The sequence below is a fragment of the Planococcus citri genome, chromosome 4 (genome assembly GCF_950023065.1).
Source record: "Planococcus citri chromosome 4, ihPlaCitr1.1, whole genome shotgun sequence".
Lineage (NCBI taxonomy): Eukaryota > Metazoa > Arthropoda > Insecta > Hemiptera > Pseudococcidae > Planococcus > Planococcus citri.
The window spans coordinates 19759285-19782729 of record NC_088680.1 but is presented as its reverse complement, the minus strand read 5'-3'; the positions used below and the strand labels follow the sequence as shown (position 1 = coordinate 19782729).

General features: G+C 32.9%; 1 protein-coding gene across 3 annotated transcripts in view; it reads right to left on the bottom strand.

The window, feature by feature from the left end:
- Positions 1-5109, bottom strand: part of LOC135842319 (Ig-like and fibronectin type-III domain-containing protein 1) — a 315844-nt gene extending 310735 nt beyond the window's left edge. For 2 of the 3 annotated variants that reach the window (XM_065359716.1, XM_065359715.1), the window contains exon 1: positions 4842-5109. The gene's annotated coding sequence lies outside the window, so the exon portion shown is untranslated. The remainder of the gene's footprint in view (positions 1-4841) is intronic. The other variant, XM_065359717.1, reaches the window with a different exon arrangement.
- Positions 5110-23445: the final 18336 nt, after the last annotated feature.

The following is a 23445-nucleotide window of genomic DNA, read 5'->3' as shown; positions in this document are numbered from 1 at the left end:
TTTTTTGTGTGTTTATAATTACAGGGTTATTACACCCGTAAAGGGGGGGGGGGTTAGATTTGGTTTGTGAGGTTCGTGTTTTTTATTAGGGAGATGAATTTTTGCATTTCAGAGGGTTCGTCAGGGATAATAGGTGGGTTTTCTTTTATCTGTAGTGAAAGTCTGTTTTGCTTCAGTTGAGGGCAGTTGAAAAGTATGTGTTGGTTGGAAAATGCTTTTAATGTGATGTAAAAATAATTTTAAAGAGCATTGAAATCACTGAAAAATTACATTAAATGCTGAAATGTCAACGAAACTTGTGCAAAATGAAATGAAAAAGTGTTAAAATGATGTAAAAACTATCAAAAATTTATTAAAATTATGTACCTATTTAGAAAAAATACCCAAAATTACCGAAATTTCGTCACTTTTTGGTGATTTCAAGTGTTTTATGCTTTACCTGTAATTTGAAAAGAGTTTCTAATTTTTTTGACAATTTTTGCTAAATTTAGGAAAATTTTACCAAAAATTCATCATTTTTTGTTGATTTTCACTTTTTAATATGCATTTTTGAGAATTTTTACCAAAGGGCTGTCTCGTTTTGTAATTTTAAATAATTTACGGACATGAATCAGAAGAATAACCTACTCCAAAAATAATGTTGCATTCGTACGAATGATAAAAATATTTTTGAAACAAAAAAAAAAAATAGGTGTTCAAAATCGTCAACGATTTCATTCGAAATAAACCATCCGAGCAAAATGTTACCCAATAATAATATATACGCAACAGCCTAACTACATTGTATATAGTAAACGAATACGAAACAGGGGAACCCATAGAACCAATTCATAGGGTTACTCGAGAGAGAAGGGCAAATACATAGCTAAAATTGCACCAGCCTTCAATTTGGTCCTATCTTATTTTAGAAAACCCTACCAATACAACGAGTAGGTGTATGGGCGTTGTACGATGTGCAATCGTTTATCCTGAAATTGACCTGTCTGTTTGACATTTTATATTTCGATGGGGTTTCCTTTTTTCCATCGTCGTTGAGATAGCGATTTTATTTTCGTTTCATACCGAAAGTAATAAGAAAAGAATACTCAATATATTATTAGGTACTCATAGCCTAACCAGCACCGATCTTGTGATTCTATTTTTTCATTCATTTGAGTTATCTTTATACGTTTGCATCTGTAATACGTATGCTTTCATTGTATTTATGGTATAAATGCATCTACATAAACGACGAATATGTCACCAGGTAAATGTATAAAACCAATATCGCAATTATCGTCGAGTAGCGATTTGCAACCTCTCTATAGCGAAGAGAAGACGTATTCGCGTCTGTCGCATTCAGGTAATTGAAAGGTAGACAGAGTGAGCAGAGAGGGGTAGGTGTTGGTAAATAGCTAAATACGGCATATTCTAACGCTGCTGACAACTAAAATCGATTAATTGATCGTGTATTTATGTAGTGAGTGTACTGCTACCTTTAATTTTTTTGTAATATAAACACCTGATGAAAAATCGTGTGATAAATTATCAGCTGAAGGATGCGAAAGGGAGTTTGATTTCTTGATTAATGACACATCATAGTAGTCTAATACATTTTAGTCGATGAGTTGGGCGAGTAGGTAGAGGTACCATATTTAACGAAATGCAACACCGAGCCCAAGCAGTTTCGAATTTGGAAATGTTACCAAGTATTACTGTGAAGGGAGAATCGACATTGTAAAATTGTGTGCGGAATTGTATATAAATAAATACGAGTACAAATGGTGGAATGTGAGAGTACGAAAAGATGAGAAGGAAGGGGAACTGCCGAGACGTTAATTAAAGAAAGCTGCGAATAATGAATGGGAATAGAGTGAACGAGGGGAAATAATGAGAAAATGTTCAACTTTTTTCAATCAATAGGCCTTTTTCCTTGCAGAACAAAATGAATATCTGTTTCTCATCGGAGGGGGAGTCGAGGAATTTAGCAATTCATTTTTCACAATTCCAATTTTACAACTTTTTCCAACGAATATTGTCAACGTTTAAGGGTGTCTTTCTCTTTGGTGAAATTTTTCTATAGAATGAAATTCACGACTTTTGCAGAAGACAGAGTTCAAAATATGCAGAAACTTTTGATTTTCTAAGTTAAAATTAAAATTTGACACAAAAATTTTAAAGTTTAGGACAAGGATGGCAAAATCGACTAAAACTCTTTCCAAAATCCCAAAAATAATGCGCCAATTTAGTGCTTAAAATTTTCCAAAACTGATCAAAAAAGGTGTTGATAAAAATTTTGATTTTCTATGGAATTGATTTTATTTCATTTCAGTCACGTGACACTTCTTTCAAAAATACCAAATTATCATGACAATTCATTCTTGCTCAAAATTTTATAAAAGGACTCAAAAAAAGTTCTGTTCAAATAGTTGGATTTTTTGGAAAAAAATCGTATAAAACTTTTTCAAAAATCTCAAAAATCATGCGTCAATTTTGAGCTCAGAATTCTTCAGATATAAGTACCTACCTACTCGTATTTATTCAAAGGTTTGGATTTTTTTAAAAATTTCCTGCCGAAATTTTAACTCATTTTGATTTTAAAATTCATTCAATTTCAACGATTTCAATGCTTTATTTCAGTGTTTTTTGCATCATAACAAGTTTTAAACATTGTTTTATCATGTATGCATCAAGTAATGTACTGGTGAATTTCATAACCTTTTGGGAATTTTTTTAGTGATTTTAACGCATTTTTAAATGTACGTTTATTCACATCTTAAATGCCCTAAATACGAATCCGTGGCTAGGTACTCCAAAATTACAATTTTTGGACTCCAGGGGTTCCCAAAGTTGTGAATAAAAAAAGAATTTTAGGAACCACTGGGTAATATTTTCAAAAACGTTTCTAGCGTAAGATATCTATCGTCATGCGAGGTGATTTTCCTATTTTCGACCCTCAAGACAGAAATGGGGGGAGAGGGATTAATTTTTGGAAAATTTTGGAACCACTATTTTCAACTTACCCCTTTGAACCCCGCTAAAAAGTTTTTTACAGTTTATAGCATCTCAAAGACCTCTATCCTACCAAATTTTAAGCTTAGTAAAATTTTGCAGTGATACTCAAAAATTCAATTTTCCAATTTTTTGTAATTTCGATATTTTGGGAACCCCTGGAAAACTATAAAATTGCGATTTGCGCCAAACGTAACGTTTCGAGGTATATATTCAACTATCTAGATGAAAAAGTTGAATTAAGCTCCCTCTAAATTCGCAATTTTGAACCCTTTTTTTAGAGCCCCCCCACCCCCCTCTTTAGGTACCCCTAAAAAAAGGCGTTTATATGCACATTTTTTCAAATTAATTGAATAATTTACATTTTGAAACGCACTAGCAAGTGCTCGATAATTTTTCATTTGATTTTTCCTGTACCTTTCATAATTCAGCTTCTTTGGGTCAAATTCTGAGATTTTACTAAAAAAAAAAAAATTATGATTTAAACGAAGTGAAATCTCAGAATTGGCCAAAATTCTACATTTTTCATCGTTGAACATTCCAACCTTAGCTATAAAATATCTCAAAAACAAAATTTCATAGGAACGAATCACACTCCACAGAAGGAAAACTCCATCTATCACGATTTTGTTTCATCAAAATTTAGATAAGTAATCAATTTTTTGGATAAGAGGAAGATCCGACCCGAATAAGTTTTTTTGTAGGAACCATCGAACGTCTTTACAGACAACAGAAAACACCGAATAGGTAAACATTTTTCTCTCATCTCTCATTGCACAGCTTCTTTATTTGATTTCAACACTTTTCAATTTGAATAAACCTCTTATCGCTTTTCATAAAACCCAATTCGCTGGCAAGTACACACACCATACAGCTATTTCATTTAATATAATAATAACAATTCAAACACGTTAAAATCCATAATCTACAACCTTCTTTCACACCCAAGCCATTAACCCCTATAAGTAAGGTACACAATATATAAAACGCCTGCAGCTTAAAAGCACCGCAACCGTATAATACACTTATACAAGTAGTAAGTAGGTAAGTATAAGTAAAGCGGCAAGAATTAAAACGACGTTATATACGGTAAACGTACATAAGGAGAATGAGAGAAACATTCCACCCTCTACAACATAATAATTTAGTTAATCGAAAAGTTGAAAAACCTAACTGCCATAAGCCCCTTTACAATTGGGGGAAAAGTAATTGAAATTCTACAGGTGGTCAATGACATTCTTCTGCAATATCCATACTAGAGTACGATTTAAGGGTATGTGAAATGAAAGCACGTATGAATTTGGTATTTCTATTTACTATACCTAACTATATACGAACGAGTAAAAGTATTTCACATGTTTGCAATACTTCGTTAAGGGAGTCGTATAGGAATGAATAAAGAGTCCTATTCGTTTACTGAATTATCGCAGATTCTGAAAAGTTGGTATTTTTTTTTTACTCTAAAATTAAAACATCTGCGAATGAATAGTTACATAGTACACCGTAAATTATTAAGTACCTATGCTCGAACACTAAAGGCATTAAATATACGGTTATATTACTTCGACCTCTGAGTATAAATCTACACCTTTAATATTATTATTCATTAAACCTATGGATAGACTTGGACACCTAAGTGACTGATGGAGCGATGGTGCATATAGTCGTAAAACACATTGGTTTCTTTGTTTAGTTTAAACGATTCGTAATTTTAGCCATTATTCGCCAAGGTTACCAAATATCGCGTTTAAATACCTATGTAGCTTTTTTCCAAACATGTGGTATGTGGTTTTTTTGTTTCATAATAAGGCTACACAAAGATAGAAAAGAAATACTCCAGTAGTACTTACCAAGTTTAGAGCAGGATACTAGACGAAGACGAAGACGGAGATGGCGGTCTACAATAAAGTCAATGCAAAATTCAACACGAATCACGTTAAAAAAGATGTCACCAACACTAGTCGATTATTAAATAATTACAATACAAATCGCGATAACGAGCGGCGAGAAAAACTACGAAATTTTCGTAAGAATTTCGTACGTGATCCGAGATGGACGACGCGACATTCACCAACCGAACGAACGAGAAATGTAAACAAACTGCGGTCGCCTCGAAGTGTTTTCCAAATCTCGAACTCGACTTGAAACGTAACATCGGGTACGTTCGGTAGTTGTCGGCCGATGCCCGATGTAGCGTGCAAAAAAAATCGTAACGTAGGAACAAAAAAAATATGTAAGTAATTATTTTTTTTATTTTTTTTAATGGTCGTTGTTATTTGTCGAATAGGTTGATGAAGTCGACCGAATCTAATTGAGAAAACATGATAAATGAAACGATCGAGATCTTTGATTAGATCTATAGAGATTTATTTTGTTTGTTTCGATGAATTTCATCCAAATTCCAAGAGCTGGGCCGGACTTGATCAGTGATCACATCACTGATCCTTATCAGAAATCGGATTCGGATTTCGGAATCATATTTTAGACACAAGATTAGTTTAAAATTACATGTTTATCTTATCCAGATTCTGAATCCTAATTCTCTCTAATCCTTTCGCACGTTGAAGTGTTTTTGAATGGATGATTTTTTCGGAATAGGTAAAGATAAAACTTGAAAAAGTGGACCTGAGAATTTCAAAAATAATAAATCTAGGGTTTTGTAATACTTAGGTAAGTATGTACTTTGAAATTCTTTCTTGTCTACATCGCTATGGAACTTGAAAGTTGATGCTTTCTGTTAAGCTGAAATCGTTGAGCAATTACCTATTTAATTTCGACAATTTTATTTTAATTCATCGTCTTGTAAATATCATTCTTATCTACCTACCTATACCTATATATTTTTAACAGTTGCGTTAACAAGATGAAAGTATATAGATCAGGTATATTCAGCCGAATTGAGTGAAAATATGAGTCATGATAAAACCTGTGCTGGAACTGAAAATGCTAAAATAATGATCAATAGATACATATTATCTACGCTGAGAATAAAGATACCTAATTACCTATATAAATTTGTAAGATTATGTAATTCATGTTTACGAAAAACATTAGTCCAGAAATTAGCTACTTATAATAGTGGTGTAATATGCAAAAAGTTCCAAGAAGTAGGCCTGTATAGAAGTATTGACGTGATTTTTCCTGTGACAATACCTTACCAAAACTTTACTAAGAAATGTAAGAATAATACTTTACTACTTACCTACAATATTTGTTTTTATTTCTTCATTTTCAATTCAACCTTATTGTCCATTTTCATTTATACTTACCTAATTCTTCGTCATTTAATTTCGGCCAATAAACAAGCATTTCAAGGAGCAACTGAACAGAACACCTCATTTATCTATGAAAATCATTTATCCGATATGGTCGTAATCGAATATTGATGACTTTATTGAAATGACAAATGAATAAGCAATTGTTTAAACATGAAACAACAATCACATAGGTACAAGTTGTATTCGTAATGCTCCGTAGACTCGTATGTAGTTCGTATTTAAGTGAATTAAATTGAAAAATAACTTGATAAGCAGAAGCACACGATAAAGTATTTTAAAAAATGAGACTGTAATTCGGTAATAACCTCAAAGCATTTTTGTAAGCCGAGAACTAAAAACCGTTCAGAAAGGATCACAACTTCTTAATCTTAAAATCTACTTTAGGTGAAAATTACACTCTCATGCATCACCCAAAAGTTAAAGTCAACTATAATATCATGTGCATTTGAAAAAATATCAAATAATCGTGTTTTTTTCCTGCAAAATATTATTTTCCTCACAAAAGAATTATTACGACTCGTCAACTCTAATTGAGCTGAAATTTGGCTCACTGAAAGAGCATGTCATCCAGATCTCAGAACCAAATTTTCATCGGTACCTACCAAAGTTGATTTTACGAATTTTTGAAAAAAAAATACTGTTATTAACATTTGAAACTCTCATTACGAATCGATTAAAACCGATGAATCGAAAATACGAGGTTAGAAGTTGAAAAGTGATTTTTTTTACAATTAGGTATGTACCTAGCTGTAGTAAAAAAACCCTCAAATTTGAAGAAAATTTCAAAATCGTCAATTTTTGCAATAAATTATACTCAAAATTTCGTTTATCCCCTAAAACCGACCACTCAAATCGATTGTCGCCATTTGCTCGAACTGATCCGGAGCCTCAAGAAAAATTTGACTTTTCCCCAGCAATTTCAAATTACTCCAGAAGGCGTTGTAATCCACTTCGAACTTCAGTAGCTGAAAAATTGACCCTGTCGTAAGTTCGACGTTCTGAATCAATTAGAGCCAATGAATAGAAAATCCGAGGTGATGATGTTGAAAAGTGTATTTTTTCACAAGTTGAAAATTCTGTTTAAAAAAAATTCAAAAACTTCAGTTTTTGCAACAAATTTTCTCAAAATTTTGTATACTTCAGTTAAAGTCCATTTTTTTTTTTTTTTTTTTTTTTAAATTTAATATAATGGTTTGAACACTTTCTACATTGTATTTGTATTTTAAATTCCAGAAACGTGATTCTTTTCGATCCTACAGATGCTTTCATTGAAGCTGAAAAAATATTGCGTGTTAATTAAGTATCTAATTGTTGAACTGAATTTGAAATAATATGTACGTTCATATTATACTTGATATTTGTCTAAAATTTAAAAATGCTCGTGATTACGTATTCCTTACCTTTCCAACTTATTCGAAAGCTTAACTATACCTATTAAATTCTCATTTTATCTTCGTATTTCAAGAATTAGATAGTCAACTCAATAATTTTTCCAGTTGACGAATTTCCTTCTGCACCTGCTCATGTGTAACTTGACCCAAATGATAGCGACCACTTCTAGATATATGCACATGCTTCAATTATACTACCTACATCATTCTTTCCATGATATCAACAAGCACAAACCGAAGTATTCAGATACGCCATACGGTACTTGCTACTTAGGTATTCTTCTTGTACATAGATGCACCGAGATGCACTGGTATGATATACTTAATCTTAACTTAATCTAATTATTAATTAATAACAAAACCTGAATACTGTTTTAATTCTCCTCCTCTCGTGATATCATCTTAAAAAAAAAAAAATGTATAGAACAAGCGATTACACGTGCAGATGATGGAAGAAAGAAGAAAAGGGATTTCTGCGAGCAAAATACAGCAAAGACACATTATTCGCTTTATGTTTATTGTGGGTGAAGAGTCAAAACAGGTAAGTGGAGGTACATAGTAACCGCAGCAATGTTACTGCTGCTTTGAAATTTTCAGTACAAAATGAACAAAGAAACCAGATCATATAGATGATACATAAATCTCTGCGTAGGTATTAGTTAGATATAGCAAATGTAAACATCGTTAAAATGCAACAGATTTGATAATAAACGTTGGTGCAGTAAGCTTAAATAGATAATTTGCATATTATTGTCGGTGTACGTAGCATTTTTCCATAGTGGTATAGGTACTTCAGTACTTGATAAGTAATTATAACGTTGTGTACTTGGAACATGTGTTTAGTATATTTTTATAATCGTACAAAATTATTGTGCATCGTATCGCGAGTATAAATTGAATTAAATTTATAAAATGTTTTCTTTTTTCAATTTTAAATACTTACCTACAGATGAAGAGAAAAAGGGAAATGGAAGACTTCCAAGTGTTCAATGTTGTTTTGTTTACAAGTGCCAATCGTTGAATTATAACGAAACGTGTTATTAATCATCGTACATTAAGTACCTACACGTTAGTCTAAAACAATCACATACTGTAGAATAATTTTGAATTCTTTCAATCGATAATAAAACGTTCGACGATATTAAACGAGTGTAAAAGAATGTAGCAAGAGCAACCTACCCTAGCATAGCTGAGGTAATTTCATCTTTCATCATATCGCTGCTATAAATTGGAATTAGTGTGTGCATGAGTAACTGTACTGAGTACCTATAGGTTTAGAGATACTGTACCTATATCTATATCAATACATCAATAGTGTCCCATGGAGAAAAACTCGAAAATATTAAAGAATAATGATAACCGTGTCAATGGTAATTTTTCGATTTATAATAGCAACGATTTGATATCGTGGGGAGTAAATATGTAACTTACGTATAAGCAACCATAATAGCATGGCTAAAACTTCCTCCTACGATCGGATTAAGAACTTGAGGTAGGTTTTACTTTTATTCAAATTTACAATTTTAATTTTTTAGCTTTTTTTTTAATTTTCTCTTTTAGCAAAACACATTTTGTAATTAATTTTTTTTTTTTTTTTTTTTTTTTAAGTGTCTTAGATGAAGTTGTCAACGAATTGATTAATATTGTAGGATATAAATTCAACTATTCAAGTGTTCGATTAAAAAAAAAAAAAAACAGAAACTTTTTTATTGAACAACAATATTGAAATGCTTAATCATAAGTAACAATTTCCCAATATAAATTAAATCTCCATTTCGCTTTACATTGTCATAAAAAGAAATTAGCACTTTCATTTGCAGACAACTACATCTACCTTAAAACAGTACCTAACCCAGGTTTTGGTTATCTTACTCATCAAATTACACTTTCTCGATTACTATGTAAAATTCACAAAACCTCCACTTGGATATTTTCTACATTAAAACACTCTTCATGCACATTACTTTGTACCTTATTTTCTAGGTATAGCTTATCGATAAATCGACATTATTTTAAAACAATAGATAAAGTACGAGTACATCAACGACAATTAACTTATTAACCTAGTCACTTTGATAGATGTGGATAAAACGACAGTTGAATTGGTTTGTCGTAGGTATATATCGATAGGAGTAATTAACAAAGTGGCAAAATCTATGTCAAGGGCGACATTTCTCCAGAGCTCGCAGTTAGCGGTATGTATAGATACGAGTCGAGTACCTTTATAAAACAAATTTTTAATATTTTCCAAGCAATTGTCACCACCGCTGAGAAATTTAACTGTGTCAAGCTTTTGCCGGCACGGTACGAGTACCTATGCTACAATACGTGCAATTCCCCGTAGAATATAGCCGTTATCGAGTTTTCAAATTTAGTGATAGATGGCGAAAGTGGTAATTTTTCATGCCGTTGATTTGGAAACGTGATAGGTTCGAATGGTTCGACCATATCCAATGGTCATTTGCGGTCTCGTTTATATGCAAACGTATTCGCCAACTTTGTTACCTACTTTGCGAGTCTCCTCTCCATATGCTACCTTTTGTTATTATAATGCATATAAAACGATATTATATCATGTATCTCCTGCGTGATCCTTTCCCGGCCGTTGGTGGCATGGTATTGAAGAATGATCATTTGGATGCTGGCCAGTGTAGGTAATTTCATTTTAGGATGTATTCATTCGAGTATTTTAGATATGGGATAACTTTCCCGAGGGTGTTTGGAGTGTGAAATGAATTTTGAACGAATTGAGATTTGATGTTTCGGTTGACATTTTATATGAAATAGTAAATTAAATCGCATATGTATGAATCATTGAGTCGATCTAAATTAGAGCCCTGCGCCGCCGCGCCGCGCCGCCGCCGCCACCGATTTTTCAAACATTTTTCAAGCCGCCGCCGCCGTTTCAAAAATTACTTCAGCCGCCGCAGCCGCCGCCGAGTAATCTGCTCAACTGAGCCGGCTCAACTCACTCAATCAGCAAATTTCAGGAGGATTTTTCGAATATTTTAACTTTTTCAAAAACAAAAATCAAAACTTTTCGTCATTAAAAACAGCCAATCTTTTCAGCTCGGAAAAAATTGGTATTTTCATTTGAGAAGTTGAATTTGATTTTGCTTTCCAATTTTTATTTTGGGGTAATTTTAAAATTTACAAAAAATTACCCCAAAATTTCAACTTTGTAGCCGGCTGAGCCGCCGCCGAGCAAAATTTTGGCAGCCGCCAAGACCTTCGGCTGGAATCGGCTCCGCCGCCAGCCACAGTGCTGCGCGTACTGTAGCCGCCGTCGATCATTTCGCTGTCGGCGCAGGGCTCTAATCTAAATAAATTTAGAAATAAATTAAACATTGATTTTTTGTTTACAATAAATTTCAGTTCCCATATTCTGTGAAACTGTGACATAGTGTAGGTGGCCCGCATCGTTATAAGTGGTCATTCTATTAAGGACCACTTAAAGGGATGCTTATTTTAGCTACCCCTTATACCGATAGGTATCGGAAACGTGTAGGTATCTTTTAAATAGAAAGAAATGTACAAATACCAGTGTATTTGTACATTTGACGTCACGAACGGCTGGATCCCCTTTACGAAGTAAAGACTATATCAATTACAGGGTTGACAGCCGCGATGACATTTTACACCCCGAGATAGGAAAACAAGGCGATTAATTAAACAAATTTATTAGTAAGAATGCTCGCTTATTGACAGATAGCGGCATTTCTTTGATAATTAGCGCCTTAAGCCTTTTCCACACCTCTTTTTGACCATATTATCTCGGGGGAGGGACCAAAAATACCCTGTTTCTTACATATACTGAGATTCAAAGAAGTTCAATATGAGAATAGGCATCGGATAGTGCACAATCTCGGTTCCTCGTCTCGAAAATAAGTGTTACGCGTTTTTACTTTAATATCATAGAAATTCTTATCATGGGATGAAGGAATAAAACTATGAGAACGAGTTCGCGTTCGAAGGTTTTTGCTTTTTCCCATCCCTTGATGGCTAATACTACTGTGATTTCCGCGATCTTCAGTCCGTTGATCTGCACCCCAATTAATAATGTGTACCTTTTTGGGTGGTTTGCCATTGTGCCGGTAATGAGCAAATCAAGCCAAGTCAAAGTGATACCTCGTTTAGTTAAGTGTCATCATTGCCTACAGTATTGGACAGGCCCAGACAAGCGATGACAAACGTGTACAGTTTTGGTGAGTAAGTTCGAATTAACTTACTTCAGCTGGCGACTTTAACTACAGCTACTCGCCAGTGGTGATAGAATAATTTGTAATCTTGAGGGATTTTGGGTTATTCTAATTTATCTATTTATTTCATGGCAATGGAGTGTAGACAAAATTACATCTTGTTTCTTTCGATTAATGTAAATGTATCTTTTCTAATCGTAGCTATATTTTGATATTTATGGATACGATTACAACAAGTGTTTAATTTATTGTAACATGACGTGAAAATGTATATACTCTTCCTTGAGGGGGCTCATAGGGAAATATTGATGTTTGTATGAGGATCATGTATTTTTCTATGTAAATTACCCATCAATAAAATGTTTTTAATTTGTACTGAGAGTCTGAATAAGTTCTTTCCTCACTACATAATGATTGATCATAGTTAATCTCCATACTACGTAACAGCCTCTGAATGAGCTAGTCCAGGCAACTAACAACAACCTTCACTTTCTTCCCTTAGAGAAAGTGAATAAAATTCTAAATAGGTATGCAAGGAGTTATTACCAAGTTCACCTATGTCAGTATGGCGCTTTTTAACTATGTCAACTGCCTTCTGAATTTTTCTTCTCAAAATAATTTAGATTTATATTTTTAAAAAAAATCCATAACATTAATTTTTATTATAAGCATAATGCTTACTCTCATAATACTGGAACAAATCTGCCCCTTCAAATCGAACCTCGGCATTCTCTATGCACCGGAATCATTTATTTTGCAGCAACCAGAGATTTTAGGAACAGGAACAGGGAACAACATGTTTTTTTTTGTTTTTTTAATCTGAAAAATAATTCAAAATTGAAGAAAACAAAAAATGGATGCTCACATTGCTCACGCTCGTAAAAAAATGTAAATATTTTACCAGTGACTATTTTTTTATGATTTTCCTGTACCTATTGCTTCGTTTCTTGGAAAGTTTCGAGTACATATTATGTGGCAAAAGTTTACATTCAAGCCACATTTATTAAAAAATGTTTACTTTGTATTATTTTTTTCTTTTTCAATCTTGAGAATTAGTCGCTGCTATAATTTCAGCATTAATCAATCAAATTTTTTTGAATATGATGCATGATGCTCGTATTCGTTCATCGTATCATCAGCTCAAATATTAAAGAAACCAAAATTATAAAAAAAAATCCAACAATTTTTTTTTTTTTTTTGAAATAGGTAAATCATAATTTGTGTAACACTCCGTGGAAAAATTGCTAGTTGCGCAATAAGGAAATGGGAGCATTTTTTTTTTTTTTTTTTGGAAGGGATGTAGTTGAAGCAAGCTTCAAAGCATCCCCCCTCCGAACATTGAGCACAAGATTGAGTCATGATTTTTGAAAATTTTTAAAATGTTCCTCGCGACCTTTCAGGGAATTCCTGAATAAAAATGTCATACAACCAATCAAAATGGGCCTAAAAATTCGACAAAAAATCAAAAATTTCAGTCAGCATTTTTTTGGAGCATTTTTGAAGAATTTTGAGCCCAAACATAGGTTACAATTTTTGGAATTTTCAACTGCCTTGTGACCTATCAAAATAGATTAGAATTTCTCATAAAAATCGAATATTTCCACGAAAATGTTTTTTTTTTTTTTTGAGCAATTCTGAGTCCAAAATTGGGCCATAATTTCAGAGATTTCTGAAAAAAGTGTCATACAATCAATCAAATGAGCCTAAATTTCGACAGAAAATCAAAAATTTTAGGCAGAATTTTTTTTGAGCACTTTTGAAGAATTCTGAGTCCAAACTTATAGGTTACGACAGGACATTTTTTAAGATATAAGTGCTTGGCCAAATGGCCACCCAGTGACCAAGTTTTGGCCACGAAAGTTCTTACATTTCAAAACCAATGTAAATTCGATTTTCCTTGGAAAATTTTTGATTTGCACTCAAAATCACCAATCTATCCTCAAAATCCTTATTTTTTTCAAAAGCTTTTGGCCTCGCTTCGCTCGGGCTAACTTGTTATTTTCTGTTTCTCAAATTATTCATTCCTGTGATTGGAAAGCATTTTTGTTTGAGCTTTTAAAAATGTCTGTGGTAAAAAAACTGATTTTTTACTTTAAAATTATTGCTGTTTTACTCTTGAAACTATAAATTTTGAAACGGTTTTGTCCTCGCTTTGTTCGGGCCAAAAAACGATTAATGAAATTTAGAAAAAGTTGAAATCAGAAAAATTGAATTCTTCCTTCAAAATTGATGTTGTTCTATTTATCAAACTACGAATTTTCCGAAGCTTTTGCCCTCGCTTCGCTCGGGCCAATTTGGTTCTCTTCTGCAAAATTAGAATTTGATAAAATTACTGCTCGAGTAGAGTGAGAGCGACAATTTTTTGAAAAAATGGGTCCCAACAACGAAAAAAAAGGTCATTTTTGCATGTTTTATTTCAAATTTTTACTCGCGAGTGGGGGCAATGACCCCCCCCCGCCCCTTTCCCTGGCTATGGCACTGTCTTTTGGCCACCACGTGAAAATTTCTTAAAAAATGGCCTGGGTTACGATTTTTTAAATATTTGAAAATGTACCTCGTGACGTATCAAAATAGGTTAGAATTTCACTAGAAAACCAAATATTTCCACAAACATGTTTTTGAATATTTTTTAAGAGTTTTGAGCTCAAAATTGGGTCATGATTTCCAGGATTTCTGAAAGAGATGTCACGCGACTTATCAAAATAGGTCTTTATTTGGCCAGAAAATCAAAGTCGGAATTTTTTTTGAGCACTTTTGAAGACTTTTAAGCCCAAAATTGAGTTTATCACTTTCGAAATTGTTGAAAAATATGCTTCGCAACCAATCAAAGTTAGGTTACAATTTCGCAAGAAATTCGAATATTTTCACGAAAATGTTTTTTGAGCATTTTTAAAACACTTTGATCTCAAAATGGATACTTAATTTCCTGGACTTTCTGAAGAAAGTTTCATGCAACCAAACAAAATGGATCTAAATTTCAGTAAAAAATCAAAAATTTCTCTCAGAACTATTTTGTGCAAATTGTGAAGGATTTTTGGGTCATCATTTTTGGAATTTTTGAAGCAGTGCCTTGCAAATTATTAAAATAATTACATTTTCAAAAAAAAAATCGAAGATTTCTATTAGTACCGAAAATTATTTCTTGGGCATTTTTGTGGACTGTAGAAGGAGGTACTTATTCGTAGTTTAGGGTCAATAAAATGCAAGTCGAATTCAATTTCTGTGGCGATTTTTGCAAGTTGGACTGTGTAAACTATACCTCCCCGCCATAAAAAAATATGTAAATTAAATATAATTTTATAATTGAATTTCATTTAAAAAATTTATTATTTTGTTAGCAAAAAAGCTTGACTTTATTTTATTTTTTTCATTTAATTTAAAGTAATTCTTTTTAAATAAAATATACCATCACTTAATGATCATTTTTCTTAGTTTTTTTCTGCCAGATAGGAGCCACTTGAATCACCACATACGCACATCCGACTAATTTCCCGAACCTTGAATATTCGCTTATGACTTTATACTGTCCATAAATGAACTCCTTCGGAAATACACTGTCTCGTATCATGTGATTCATGTCAAAGCCTTTCAGTTCATAAGCCCCCTGTTTAATTAAATACAAATACCGTAGGTAATAAAATAACCTATTACTACGAAGATAAAATTATATTATGTACTAGTGAAATAAACGCATCGAATATACTTCTGGAATAGGGCATTTGGGAATAATGCCCATATTTTTCAGATACTCTCTCCAACCATCTCGTAAAAGGTTCATCAAAGATGTACAGGCTTTTGGTAGCTGTAGATGATAAGCATTTGGTAACCACCTTGAATTTGAACCAAGGATATTGAAATTCAAATTGACCTGTGATCAATTTCACAAAAAAATGTGCCTTCTTCAGTAGGTAAGGAATGTATTCAGTAATGCAACTTACAGTAATGTTATCATCAAACGGTACAAGAAATATTGTTTTGCCAACAAGTTCCGTTACTCCTTGGCGTTTTTTTGTTAAATGAACATCAGGAAAAATTTCATTGGTTCCTCTATTCTCCAGCGGACAAGCGCCGTATTCTTTCCATTGTACGTAGTAATCCCCCTGTATGGTAAAAAATGCCAAAAATAATATGAAAAATTTCAATTAAGCTGTTTATGTTCACTTAAATGCGAAAATTATTTCAAATTCATACCGTAAGAGAATGATGAATATTAAGTTCGGCTGCGGTTGATGAGTAAATGAGCATTGATATTAAACTGATGACGATGAAAAACATTCTTCTGGAGTTGGTGGAACTGCAATCGAGACCTATAAGCAATTTGGCAAAAGAAAAACAAGCCATATCTACTAATCTATACGTAGAACAATTTGACTTTATGAAGGCCTACTCGACATTTCTGGCTAAATATGGGGCACAAATTGCATTTCTAATTTTCTAGCACCAAAATTGAAGAGGAATTTTAAAATTTGTTACCTACCTACATTTCAAATCTAATCTTGATGTATGATTTCCGGTAGGTAGGTACTCTCGAGGTCCAAATTAAGTACATATCTCGTTAAAACTGACACTGATTTCGAATTACCTGTGATCATTGATGACATCTAATTAATACCTATGAATTATATTTTTAATAAAAATGCGTCTATTATTCTTCAAATACGTGATCGTGTTGTAATAAAACGAATTCTGTGCAAGGATGTGGTCCTACATTTCAGCATTGCTGTTTTCACTCCAAATTCTCATATCAGCTCAACCTTATCGTCATTCTACAGCGGTACCTATAAATTTCAATTTTGAAAATAATTTTTCAATTTTTTATAAGTTTTAATTTAATGATACGATTCCACAGGGCGAATATTACGTCGAATGGAAAGAAATAGGACCTTGTCCTCCGGAAAAACGTGGAACTAATGACATTTTCATCAATATCCATCTCACTAGAAGACATCGTAGACCGGAAGCCGTCGGTAATGTTACAGTTAATGTGACTTTCGACGATACAACTCCTGTAAGTGAACATTGCTCTAAAATCACCATTACAGTAGTTTATGAGAAGTTGCGAATAGAGTAAAATTTGTTGTGAATTTTACAGCTTAGAATGAATTTTGCTATTCTGGGATCAAATTCGGCTTGGCTTCCCAACGCGTATAGTATAAAATTCGATAAAGGGTGCTCGGAAGGTTTAGTAGGTATGCTAAGGGATGGTTGGCTCGATTACATGAAGAGTTTCAACATGACCCCTGGATGCCCTATGCCTAAGGTAGATATTCTCATTTTTGTTATGCTAAAAATTATGTATTACAATTTGCATTACCTATACAGTTTATGTTTTTAATGCGGGTTTTCTCACATGCTTCTCAGGGTTATTTTGAAACAAACGGTTACTACGTAGACAACTTTCTGAAAAATTCTTTACTTCCGAAAACATTTTTCTACGGACGTTACAAAGTATCCATGGACTTCTTTAATAAACACGATGATCTTATAGGATGCGTTTATTTTATCATCGACGTATTACCAATTTGGCAGAAGAAAAAAGGCGGTGGTAGGAATACTTAAGTGGAATATACTTTTTGTGTGATTACGTTAAAAATTTAAATGACAAATAATATGTTTTGAATATATTCCTCACCTTGTTTAATTTTTATTTAAAACGATATGATGATGTCAGTATTTGTTGTAGGAATAATAGAAGTTTATGGTAGGTAAGTTTTAATCGACTTTCACAGGTGACCAGCAATGAAACGTTCAAAAAAAACAAAAAAAAATGTCAGAAAATCTACCCAATCTGTTTTGAGAAAAATGGCTTAGTCCCAAAAGATAATAATAGTCGGGGGGCGCATAAGGATCACCTGCACCCCCCTGCCGATTCTCCGGGACAACTTTTTTCTTAAAGGGGAAGTCCTAAGGAACATTTCTAGCCCTTGTCCTCAAAAAAAAAGTGGCCCTACTTACAAAATGGCGGGGCCATTTTGATTGACAGGTCAGCCGAAATCGCAGGTTTTGCGTTCCAACATAGGACTTTCTCGGAATTTTTTAAACTGTACAAAGGTAGATCGAAAGAGCAGGCAAAAATTCATCATCCTGTCAAAATTTCAAGTGCTAAAGTGCCTTTTTCGATTTTTGGTGAATTTTCAAAAATCAAATTTTGGCCAAAATGTGAGAAAAAAATCAAAATTTTACCAAATTGACCAAGAAATCTGAAATTTGGGATATATCCTATTTTCGACCTGCCAAATCGATTGAAAACTGTTTCAAACCATTTTGAGCAGTTCTGGAGCCTCTAGCAGATTTTTGAAACTCGAAATTTTCATCAAATAATGGAGTTGGAAAGCCGAAATTCATTCTGCAAACTAATTTCAATACGCTATGAAGTCGGCTGCAGGTGATTTTTAAGTTGTTTTAGAGCCTCCAGCAATTTTTTGAAAATTACTGGAGCCTCCAGCAGATTTTTGAAAGTTGAAATTCTCACAAAATTTCAACAAATGGAGTTGGAAAGCCGAAATTCATTCTGCAAACTAATTTCAATACACTATGAAGTCGACTGCAGGTGATTTTCATATCGTTTTGGAGCCTCCAGCGATTTTTTGAAAAAAACTGGAGCCTCCAGCAGATTTTTGAAACTCGAAATTCTCACAAAATTTCATCAAATGGAGTTGGAAAGCCGAAATTCATTCTGCAAACTAATTTCAATACGCTATGAAGTCGACTGCAGGTGATTTTCATATCGTTTTGGAGCCTCCAGCGATTTTTTGAAAATCACTGGAGCCTCCGGCAGATTTTTGAAACTCGAAGTTCTCACAAAATTTCATCAAATGGAGTTGGAAAGCCAAAATTCATTCTGCAAACTAATTTCAATACGCTATGAAGTCGACTGCATGTGATTTTCATATCGTTTTGGAGCCTCCAGCGATTTTTTGAAAATTACTGTAGTCTCCAGCAGATTTTTGAAACTTGAAATTTCCCCAAAATTTCATCAAATGGGGTTAGCAAGCCGAAATTTACTCTGCAAACTAATTTCAATACAATATGAAGTCGACTGCATGGTGGTTTCAAATGATTTTGAAACTTCCAGCTACTTTTTCGAAATTTCATGAAACTTGTCAAAAAGGCACTGGAGGCTCCAAAATTACTTGAACTCGCCTGAAGTCGTCTTCAGAAGGTGTTAATTGATGTGCAGAGTTAATTTCAGCTTGCTAACCCCATTTGATGAAATTTTGGGAAAATTTCAAGTTTCAAAAATCTGCTGGAGGCTACAGTAATTTTGAAAAAATCGCTGGAGGCTCCAAAACGACTTGAAAATCACCTGTAGTCGACTTCATAGCGTATTGAAATTAGTTTGCAGAATGAATTTCGGCTTTCCAACTCCATTTGATGAAATTTTGTGAGAATTTCGAGTTTAAAAAATCTGCTGGAGGCTCCAGAACTGCTCAAAATGGTTTGAAACAGTTTCCAATCGATTTGGCAGGTCGAAAATAGGATATATCCCAAATTTCAGATTTCTTGGTCAATTTGGTAAAATTTTGATTTTTTTCTCACATTTTGGCCAAAATTTGATTTTTGAAAATTCACCAAAAATCGAAAAAGGCACTTTAGCACTTGAAATTTTGACAGGATGATGAATTTTTGCCTGCTCTTTCGATCTACCTTTGTACAGCTTAAAAAATTCCGAGAAAGTCCTATGTTGGAACGCAAAACCTGCGATTTCGGCTGACCTGTCAATCAAAATGGCCCCGCCATTTTGTAAGTAGGGCCACTTTTTTTTTGAGGACAAGGGCTAGAAATGTTCCTTAGGACTTCCCCTTTAAGAAAAAAGTTGTCCCGGAGAATCGATAGGGGGTGCAGGTGATCCTTATGCGGGCCCCCCGACTATTGTTATTGCCAATTTTTTTTAAAAATCAAGAAAAATAACCAAATAGGTACTTTTACTATGCTTTTACTTTACCAAATTTTAATTTTTTTTAAACTGGCAACATCTGCTCTTTTTTTCCTTTTTTTTTTTTTTTTTTTTTTTTTTTAGGGGTAAATGGGCTCAAGAAAATTATATTGAAAAATTGAAATCAAAACACAAAATTTGTCTAAAAAAAAAGTACAGGAAGAAAAATAAAAAATCTACAAATACAGATTTAAATTCCATTTTTTTTCTACGAAAAACTGAAAAAAGCGTGTTTTTTTTAGAAAATTGAAGTTGAAAAAAAACTTGTTTAAAACGGTGTTTTTTCCCATTTGTTTTAAAATTGTTTTGAACATAAATGTAAAACATTTTTGTTTTAAACATGTAGGTACAGTACAACCCTGGTAAATGCCTTAAAATGATTCTTATTTTTGCTCAAACAGGCTACAATTTTGTGTTTTTTTATCCTTTGCGCTTTTGTGGGTGAAAAATTGGTAAAATTGCAGCAATTGGTTCTAAAAATCCAAAAATTCATAAACTTTTTGCACATTTTTGAATAAAAAGATGTTCAAAAAAAAGTATTAAAAAGCAGGGCTAAAAAAACTTGAAAAATAAAAGTTTTAGTTTTCATTTTTCAATTTTTTTCAAGTTTCAGTTTTAGTTTTTTCCATTTAAAAAAAAAAAAAATTGTCTCTTTTAAAAACATTAACCCCACAAACGGTTTGTGACAAACCAAATCTAAAACCCTCATCCTACGGGTGTAATAATCTTGTAACTTAATCATAACACCCTTTAAAAAAATCATTTTGGTCCAAGTTACGCAGGGTTGTACAAAAACATGTTTTTTAAAATAAAACAAGACAAAACAAACGTTTTTTTGTTTTAAAATAGTTTTTTCTTTGATTAAAACTAGTTACTCGTTTGTGATTGAAGAGGCGACAGATGATTTTTAATGTCAAAATATCGCGAAAATAAACGAATTTTGCTATGATCATTTTCTTTCTTACTCTAAAATTTAAAAAGTTTTTGAATTTCAACAATTTTCGATTTGCTAAAAATTTTATTAAGTTTACAATTTTCGAACTCCAAAAACTATTTAAATTTTATAGTAAGAAAATAACAAAATTCGTTTATTTTTTGACGTAGTATTCATTTCCGCATTCATTTTTTTCATTGCGATTTTTTGAAATTAAAAATCATTTGTAGCCCCTTCAATTTTCAAATTAGGCAAAAAGTCATAATACATGTAATTTTGCTTATTCTTCAAAGTACTACCGACCCCCATGGTCAAAATTGAATTTTCACTCTCAGATTTTCAGATTTTGAAAACGTATTTTGCCCCTTCAATTTTCAAAATAGGTAACTTGTTTATCTCGCGTGTTTTTTTTTACTCCTACTCTGTTATATCCGAATCTGAAGTTTGTACCGCCACTTCCCGGACACCTTGTATAGTCTTTGAAACAATAATTCGGACAGGATAGCTAATGGATGAAATGACATCAGTCATGGTCCAGCACCTTAACGTCGACACATATACAAAAAATTTAAATTTGGAAGATGAAATTAGGTATTCAGAATATCAGTTCCGCTAATGAAACTGAAAATTATGCGGATCAATATCACCGGATGAAGCCAGAACTATTATTTGATGATAGGTAAATGATAGGTATAAGCAGCATTTTATGAGATACCAAATTGGCAATGCATAGTCAGTGTCAGAGATAGCTACATCAAAACCAACACTGCAGTAAAGTTTCTTTTTTTTGGCACAATATTAAAGAATGATTTTCATCAATGGTTTAGTAAGCTTATCAATACTCATTTACTCTTCAACAACCACAACCGTAGCCGAACCTTTTCATCATTCGTCTACAGTATGAATTTAAACTTTGAAGACAGATCGTCGTACTATAATCGTGAGTACCTAGCTATGCTTAAAATTTAATTCAATTGGAATTTAATTCACAGGGTGATTATCACGTACAATGGAAAGAATTGGCACCATGTCCGCCGGAGAAAAGAGGAACTAATGAAATTTTCCCTGATATTCATTTAAGTAGAAAGCAACACGGTGTAACCGAAATTGTAGGTAAAACCGTACTTCTGGTACCATTCGATGATAATATTACTGTAAGTTGAATTTCTAATTTTTAGTACAATAATCAAGATCCTTGATAACGCACATTGAAGTTTTTTTTGTTCTGTTTTTTATGAATTTAAAACCGTATTAACCACAGATCAATGTCAATTTCAATATCCTTGGTTCAAATTCAGCATGGCTGCCAAATGCTTATCATTTACCACTGCCAAAAGCTTGTACCTCGATGATAAATCTTTTACGAGACGGTTGGGTAGGATATATAAAAAATATGGGCATGATCCCTAAATGCCCAATTGCAAAAGTAAAGTAATCCATACATTCATGTAATTTATTTTTCGAATTAATTTACCAAGGTACATATCTGCTTTTGTATTCAAATTAAACAGGGAGTTTACGAACTGAAAGGCTACGATGTAAGTGACATGATGCGCGATAGTTTACTCCCAAAAGAGTTCATTTTTGGTAAATATAAAATCATATGCGAGTATTCGAGATTTGGAAAAACAATCGGATGTGCTCATGTGGTTATCCAAGTGGTTCCTGCTTGGCATCAAAGGAAAACTAAAAAGAACGATCATTGAGGAACGAATTATTACATTTAATTATCTGAGTGGTCATTTATCAATAAAAATTGTTCTAGCTGTAATCAATAAAGGAAAAAAATCATAATCAAAATTTTTCGATGAATTTGAAGTTTTTTTTCCACGTGCTATAAAAATAGATATTTGTTCGTGATCTCGTCTGAAATTTCAGTATATTGATAGAGCGCTGAGCTGAAATCAATACTTACGAACTTAAAAAGAAAACTTGAAACACAATCCACATTATTTTGGAAGAATTAAATTGTACCGGGTACTTTGTGAGCATTTTATTACCATTTAAGAAGTATTTTGTAATAAAAACTACGAGACATCTTTTCTCAGGGCGTATAATAACATATTCGTTGACATGACAGAAAGGTAATAATACATATATTCAATACGAAACCGTTACTTTGAAAAGATACATACATAAAGCAACGTTGCCAGTTATAACAAGTACATCACAATCTAACTTTGAACTTTTACTTCTAGCTATATTGGCGTAATTATGGCGGAGGAGGTGCCGTTTCACTGCCCCAACTGTCTCGGCGCGAGGCACGAGAAGAGGGACAGTTCCACAGACACCCCCTGCCCCGACTCGACTAGTAAAAAACACTCGAATAGAAAAATAAGTAAAAAAAAAAAAAAATATCACAAATTAACTTATAAGAAGTAGTCTTGATTTCTATTCATACAACTCTTTTTATAATACGTCGAGTCGCAAAAAAAAAACAATAACAAAATACTGAACAATAATTAAGGTAGTTTGCCTCGATTATCCTAGAGGTATCACATTAGAAAAATAAAAAAAATAATAGTAAGAAACAACATATCACTTGTAGAACACAAAAACAATTTCGTTCAGTCGAACTTATGATTAATAAAGAGAAACAAAACAACGATAGTAATAGAAATAATAACTATAAAAAGATGAAAGAACACATAATAAAAGAAAACCACAGCTGAAGACTTCGATATAGCTGTGTGAATTCGTAAGTAACACAATAATA